This window comes from Syngnathoides biaculeatus, unplaced genomic scaffold (genome assembly GCF_019802595.1).
Source record: "Syngnathoides biaculeatus isolate LvHL_M unplaced genomic scaffold, ASM1980259v1 ctg239_pilon_pilon, whole genome shotgun sequence".
Lineage (NCBI taxonomy): Eukaryota > Metazoa > Chordata > Actinopteri > Syngnathiformes > Syngnathidae > Syngnathoides > Syngnathoides biaculeatus.
This window is the reverse complement of record NW_026907494.1, coordinates 1-7,959: the sequence shown is the minus strand read 5'-3', so window position 1 is coordinate 7,959 and position 7,959 is coordinate 1. Positions and strand designations below refer to the sequence as shown.

General features: G+C 42.8%; 1 long non-coding RNA gene and 1 other non-coding gene across 2 annotated transcripts; both read left to right on the top strand.

The window, feature by feature from the left end:
• The first annotated feature begins 3,149 nt into the window (after positions 1 to 3,149).
• Positions 3,150 to 4,145, top strand: LOC133497250 (uncharacterized). The gene is made up of 2 exons (XR_009794009.1): positions 3,150 to 3,604; positions 3,697 to 4,145. It is a non-coding gene; the product is annotated as an uncharacterized LOC133497250 (long non-coding RNA).
• A 916-nt stretch (positions 4,146 to 5,061) lies between these two features.
• Positions 5,062 to 5,133, top strand: trnad-guc (transfer RNA aspartic acid (anticodon GUC)). Its single transcript has one exon. It is a non-coding gene; the product is annotated as a tRNA-Asp (tRNA).
• Positions 5,134 to 7,959: the final 2,826 nt, after the last annotated feature.

Below are 7,959 nucleotides of genomic sequence, written 5' to 3'. Positions count from 1 at the left end.
CTGGAGTCCAGTGACTGTCAGCTCATCCGGGTCCAGTCTAGCAACTGTCACTTCACTTTAGGTGAGTCCAGTTCCTCTCACCTCACCTAGGTTGAGTGTGGTGCCTTTATCCGAGGGCTCGGCTCACCAGTCCGACTGGAAGCGATGTGCCTAAGCCTCCCGGGAGGCGGGTCGTGACTCCAACCGACCAAATCAGTGTGGATGTATTTGCAACACACAATCCATGCTGTCCGAGTTCCATTCGTGTGAAGTCTGAAAAAGTCTATCCACGTGGCTGTGTCCATCACAGCAAAGAAGAGAAACACATTCTGAAAGACCTTTATCTTAACCCTAACATTATTGGGTGGGTGGGATAGGACTAACCTACCAAACACTCAAGCTATGTTTCCTGTTGTTTTTGACAAAGTTGGGCTCATGCTTGATAATCATTTGTCACTGGTTATGACATTACTTGAAGTGAGCACAACAATGCCTAAGCTATGGAAATGTGTGTCCGCTTTTACAGATCTTTGATGACCATGGCCTGGCTGCTGACTGAACAAGACAGTTTTAAGTAGACACATTCACCTACCAGCCAAGTTGAGTAAACCCTTGAGATCTGGCACAATAACGTTAAGTTTCCCGCAGTCCCTCTTCACTTCCTGGATTATTTACCTCACTAGTGTTGAGGGTCACTTTCACAGCTTACTACTGGCACATTGGAGGAATGTTCAATTATTCGCTCCATGCGGAGAAAAATCTGAAAAATAAAAAGAAACAAGCTACCACTTTTTAATGGGACACTGTTACAATAAGGACATTTCCTAACAGAACAACAGGATAGAATGAATGAAGACTCTTAATGTAACAATGTGGGACAAAAAACTCCAGGACCAGATTTTCATTACTAAAACAAACTCAATAATTACACTCCTGAAAAAAATAAGTTGATTATCTGCAAACAGATAATCTGGGGACGGCAGCCGCAGGGGTCAGACTCCCACAGACCTTGGAAGACCTCTACAGGGGCTTAACGTTGCCACATGTGTCGCTGTTTAAGTCATATGACACACACTGGGAGTTGTTGTGAGGTTTCACCAAAAGAGGCCAAACAGCAACCAACTGGAAACTAGCTGTAGGAATAATTGTGATCATAATTATCATACATCTGCTTCCAATAAAGAAATGCTTTGCTCTGCTCTAGATGACGTGGCAGCCTCCTAGCAGGAGATAGCAAGAACAAAAACGTCTAATCATCAGAACTGTTAAAGATATGATGACCACAGATGTATTCAGCAATCTTCCACACATGCACACGAACAAACATGTACACCTTGTTTCCAACAGTTTTGCTTGCCGTCTCCTTTTTGTAACATCCATGTAAATAAGGGGCGTCTTAAAACTAAATAGAGGTGCTGACGAGAGGGTAATCAGAGAGTGCAGTGGTGAATTGTACGAGACAGTTCCTCACGAGACTTGAACTGGTGTCTTTGCTTCCTTTTTTGTCCTGCTTAATGAATGTCTGATTGGTGAACCTGACAGTGATGTCATGTCCACATGAAGCCTTTCTCGAACAAATTGCTGAAGTGATTGGAAGGCTGCAGGAGGCTTTATCTCACTATCATAACGTTCTACTATTTGGGTAGTATGGGGGGGGGGGTAGGAACTAGTAATTAGCTTGTACGAAAATGAAAAGTGCCAACCTGTTGATATTTGCTGCTCTGGACCTCTTGCAGCTTGAACCTGAATCCATGGTTGTGCTTTCCATTGATGTGTCTGATACAGAAACTCGCAGCCGCTGTCACGTTTTCCTTGTCACAGGTGACTGCCGGACAAGATGGCGCCGCAAGTAGACCAGGAACTGCTGGGGCACACCACAGCAGAACAGCAAAGAGCTTTGTAGTCATGATGAGAATGAAGAAGTGGAAAGAGCACACGTCACACGAGACACATCCGGAATTTAACCAGGCTGAGGAGCTCTGAGGACCAATCACAGTGGAGAACACCTGTGTCCTAATTAGTAGTGGTTGTCATTTCAATCAATCATGTTCATTCACTTCAGCTGAGCACTTTTGGAAAGAAAACATTAACTGGAGTATCATTTTAAAAATATATATATATATATAAATATCTGGAGGAAAATATTCATATTTTTGAGAAAAAACTTGTATCATATAAAAATTATATTGTTTTAAATTTTACATTATTCTCTTTAGAAATCACTGGTCAGGGAATTATGTTTCAAGACAAAAAAAAACCTTCACGAAAAGCATTTTTCCAAGAAAATATTTTGACGAAAGAAAACATGTAACGTGTAATTTGATTTGAATACAGTTTGTTCCACCACTCACTCCAGACGCCTCAGGTGGTGTGAGGAAAACGTTGGTTGATTGCCTTCACAGCAGGAAAACAAGAAAAGAATCCTTCAGGTGACAGCAACACTTGCCACATAGCGTAGTGATTATCATGTTTGCCTCACACACACGAAAGGGCCTATATATATAGATATGATCGTGCAGCTGTAAAGCGTTGGTCTCACAGGTCTGAGATCCAGGGCTCAATCCCAGGCCCGCCTCTGTGGAGTTTGCATGTTCTCCTCATGCCTACATGTTTTTTTTCCCTGGACACTCTGATTTCCTCCCTCATCCCAAAAAGATGCAACATTGATCGGACAGTCTAAATTGCCCCAAGGTCTGACTGTGAGTGTGGTTGTTTGTCTCTATGTGCCCTGCCATTGACTGGCAACCAGTTCAGGGTGTACCCTGCCTCCTGCCCGATGACAGCTGGGGATAGGCTCCAGCAACTCCTGTGACCCTCGTGAGTATAAGCGGCTCAGAAAATGGATGGATATATATATATTAAAGTCGTTTCTCACACCCAGTTTTGAAACAAGTAGCAGACAAACATCAGTAGTAATAAACTATGGAAACTTCCACTCTACTCAAGATTTACAATGTGACCAGAAAACCAAATAAAAGGCGAAGCACTACTTTTGTCCATCCTTCCATTTTCTTAGCTGCTTATCCTCGCGAGGGTCACAGGAGTGCCGGAGCCCATCCCAGCTGTCTACGGGCAGGAGGCTGGAGTACACCCTGAACTAGTTGCCAGCCAATTGCAGGGCACATGTAGACTGACAACAATTGCACTCACAACCAAACATAGGGGGCAATTTGGACTGTCCAATTAATGTTGCATGTTTTTGGGATGTGAGAGGAAACCGGAAGGCCCGGAGGAAACCCACGCAGGGACAGGGGACATTTCACGTGTGAGATGAACATCTTAACCAGTACAGAATGGAAACTGCCACACACACAAAAAAAAAAAAATACACAAAACTCTTTTTCAGAAAAAAAATTCTTATCTGACTAAACTTGGAAATTTAAGCTAAGGCGAAGAGCTGAAATCAAAGCAACACTGTAGTGGAATTAGTGTTGAGACACAAAAACAACAAAGTATTAGTGGCAAAAGGCTGCCTGGATGCTCAGTTTGCTTTTCCTTTCTCTCGGTTTCCTGGTCCTCTTGCACTTAAGTGAGTCTGGCTGCAGACCTCACCTCTCAGCCCCCCCACCTCACATCACCTGTCCTATCCTGCAGACCCCAGCCGCCACCCCAGGCAGGGAACGAAGTAGAATAATTTGAAAATTGTGAAAAATTCTGTTTCAGTGCTTAAAGAACTTAGTATAACATAAACATGGTCTTTTGTGCCCTTAACGTTAGAGGTTGAACAGGTTGAGGAAAGTCGGAGGCCGGTGCAACCGCTGATGCTTCGGGGGAGACAACCACAAACGACTTGTGCTTGCTAGGCCTCAAGGCAAGCAAGAAAATGTCGCCTTGTAATCTATTCCTTCTGCACATCTACCCTTATATGTTTCAGTCTCATCCATCCATCCATCCCCCCCAAAAAAAACACGATGCATTGAATCCGCGGTAGGTGATCCGCGAATTAGAGAGGGATTACTGTACCAGGCAGCACTGGGCACTCATGGAAGAGATGCAAGATAATCAACAGCAGGATTTATAGTGTATTTTAGACCAGTTTACTTTATTCAGTGATTCTTAACTGTTTACTCTATTAAAGCACCACAGGACTGAGAGGAATTCTATTTCAAATAAGTTGCACGTCGGGTATGTATAGCACATCTTACAATAAAGTTACTTGAATTTTATCTTTCTGCGGCATTTTTAACTACCTTGTCACACGGTGACTATGTGACAAGTTATGAGGTCATTTGCTGCTCAATGTGGTTTGTTGTTCGAGGGGCATGCTGATTCTCACTTGGGGGGTGCTGGCACTCGGTGGCATATGGACATCACGAAAGTATAGCGGAAAAAAGAAGGCATTATTTTGCGTATTTTGGCACCAGTGCTATTTGTCGACAGGAGGCTTGAAGAAAAGAGAAAGACAACATGAAGATAAACATGGTAGATCAAATGCATGTAGATTTTTGTAAAGTGGTCTGACAGCCATGTGACATTTACATTTTGAATGAAACTTTCTTGATCACTGCTGTTACTCAACATTTGCCCATAGGAGGCTTCTATAAAATACATGGACAAGAGGATACAATAACAGCTGCCACACAAAACACAAGAATGTATATTTTTGTGAGTCAGTACCATAGCAGTGTCCCACGTTGAGGATTCACAACATTCAGTCCAAATTCAGCAAGATTTAGTGAAGCCCGATCGTCCCTCCGCCAACATCGGAAGAAGGGACAGGTGACGTATTACCCACGATGCTCTCCAGCAGAAATGTTTTAAGCAACAACCACCCACTCCAAGGGACCGTCAAAGAGAAGGGTCCACATCCATTTTCCAAACCGCTTATCCTCAACAAGGGTCGCAGGAGTGCCGGCGCCTGCTCCAGCTAACATTGGGCAAAAGGCAGATCAGACTGAACTGGTTGTCAGAGAGTTGCAGGGAACATTGCAACACCACAACTGAGCGGGAATAAAGCCCACGCCGCTTACATGAAAGGTAGTTGTGTGTACCACTACACCATGAGTAACCAGATGAGAAGGGGCTGTCTTATGTCATCAGCTCCGTGATATTGTGATTCATAGGACATTTTAATGCATTTCATCCTCGTTAGTATAGTGGACAGTATCTCCGCCTGTCACGCGGAAGACCGGGGTTCGATTCCCCGACGGGGAGTTAAATAAAGTTGATTTCTACTTTTTGTGGGCTTCTTCTTTGCGGAAAGCAAGCAGAGGAGCTTTGTTTCCACACAGGGACCTCACGCATCTTCGGCAAATATCACAACTTCTGAAGTACGCAACTGAAACTGTTGCTTGCGTGATGTCTGTCAGCAGGACCACCAAACCACCTCGTTGGCTTGCATTGCCGATGTGTTCAGGTGCAGTTACAAGTGGGCAGGTGTGCAAAACAAAACAAATCGTGAAACACAAACATTCTCGGGCAGCACGATGGCGAAACTCGTTAGACTGTCGGCATCACAGTTCTTGGGACCGAGGTTCAAAGTGGGAGCAGTCGCTATATTCGCTTAATACGTGTGAGGCTTCTGCTTGGAAACAAGGTTGCTCGGCTTGCTTTCCACAAAGAAGAGCCCCACGAAAAGCAAAAGGTAGCAATATTTAGCAATATTGATACGGTCCACTATACAAATGAGAGGACCCTTTGTCTCCCTATCCCGGCCAACGGAAGCCGATATTCTCACGGTCTCAGTACCATAGAGGAAAAGAGTTGGCATGTTCTCTGCACGAGTTTTTTCTTCCGATTTCCTTCCATGCCATGAAAACATCAATGGTTGATCGAGTGAAGTCATCATCATCATCATCATCACCATCATCATCATCATCATCATATTTAAATATTCACTGATTTATAAATAAAAGATTGAAACACTTCAACCGTAGATGAAAATTGTGAATGAAGTCCAGTGCTGTAAACAAATGGATTTAATGCTGAAATGGGAATTAAAGATTTTAAAAATATTCTACTAAGATCCTGAAACACTGAAACGGAATTTTCAAATTATTCTACTTTGTTCCCTGCTTGATGGTGGCGCTTGGAGTCTGCAGGATGGGATTTGAGATGTGAGGTCGGGGGGCTGAGAGGTGAGATCTGCAGCCAGACTTTCTTGAGTGCAAGAGGACCAGGAAATGGTGCGAATGTGCTTGTGTTACAACATGAACAAAATACAAGTGTGTTCGAGTTATCGTAAATATATTTATTATGGACTCGCAACAAAGCCAGCTCCTACACATAGATGCAACAGTATCTTCCTCGAAGAGGCCAAGGACAACTCCATCATAACCAAAGAATGTGCCACATCATCACCAAAAACTGTACCTTTGTTCATTTCATCTGCTAACCCTTCCCTTTGACCTTGTGGGTTTTCTTTGAAAAAAAGAGTACGTGAGAGGCTGGTTCAGAACGTGTTTGGATTCTGTAACTGGCCTTTCTCTCACGTCCTCCTGATCAGAAGAAAGAAGAAAGACTTGTCCGTTATTTGTGCAATTATTCCAGCAAGTTAGGTGATAAACCTAACAAAGTGCTCTGAGGATAATTTGTTCTTCATTTTTATTTCTTCAGGGTCTCACATACCCCCGAACTGCGACATCGCAAGGAGACCCCCGGTTTTTTTTCTAGAACTTGAAAACTGCACTTCTCACAGCCACAATTAATTAAGAAGCATACTGCAAGAACAAGGCACACAGAAATTAAAAACATGATCACTTCTCATACTGGCTGTTGAAATTTCCAGAGACCTTATCGGAGATTTCATTCCCGGGACCCCATTGTGTCCTGCTCTCCTTGAGAAGTGTAACCCAAGAATAAGAACCCACAAAGAAGAGCACATGTCAAAAGTTTTATTTCAATTAAAAAACTGAAACACATTGAGATGCACCATTTTTTGATACATGTATAATTTTGATGATTACAGCTCACAGTAAATGACAACTCCAAATGCACCACTTCAAGAAATAAAAATGTAACAACCTATTGAGAATTATATCTAGAATTTAGCCAGTAATTTCCCTTCTGAAAAGTATATTTCCAAGTGATTAATTAATATATGTGTGAGACCTGAAATCAAGTGAGTTTTCCACTACCACATTCATTTTTCTGATTGCCACAACTTTGGAAAGAGTTACGCGCACAGAATATTTTCAAATATTTTATTATGGTGGCACTCGACTCAACATGTCGAATATGACAAGCACCTCATTTACAACAGCTCCTTGACGACAAAAACGAACAAAAAAAAAAACTCAACCGAAGACCATCTGTTCCAGGGAAATTGGTACAAGAGTCTCCTCGTTAGTATAGTGAACAGTATCTCCGCCTATCACGCGGAAGACAGCGGTTTGATTCCCTGATGGGGAGCAAGATAAATCTATCCTATGTTTTTCGTGGGGCTCTTCTTCGCGAAAAACAAACCAAACAAAGACCTCACACGTATCAAGCGTATATAACAACTCCAGTTCTACACAGGAAAAATTGGTACTAGTGTCCTGTCAGTCAGCAGGAGTAGCAAACTGCTTCACTCACCGGAATTGCATTCATAACTACAGTGGTCTGAAAGTGCCAAACGTCATAAATCGTGAAACATTTTCACCTTCCAGAAACCACAAAACAAACAAAGAAAATATGAAAATTACAAAAACAAATAGACAAAACACAAATATGTAAGTAATTCATTGCCATCAGAGTAGGAATTAAAAATTCTAATGTCATTTTCAACATTGAAGTCCAACCCACAAATATCCATCTATCCATTACCTTAACCGCTGAGCCTCACCAGGGTTGTCAGATTATTGTTGGAGCCAATCTGAGCAATCTTCACGGAGGAGGCAGCGTACACCCTCAACTGGTTGCCTGCCAATCACAGTGCACTCGGACACAGACAACAGTCAAAAGCAATTTAGTCTCCAATTCTGTTTTTGGAATGTGGGAGGAAACAGCAGTGCCCTGAGAAAACCCACCCAGTCACAGGGACAACATGCAAACTCGACA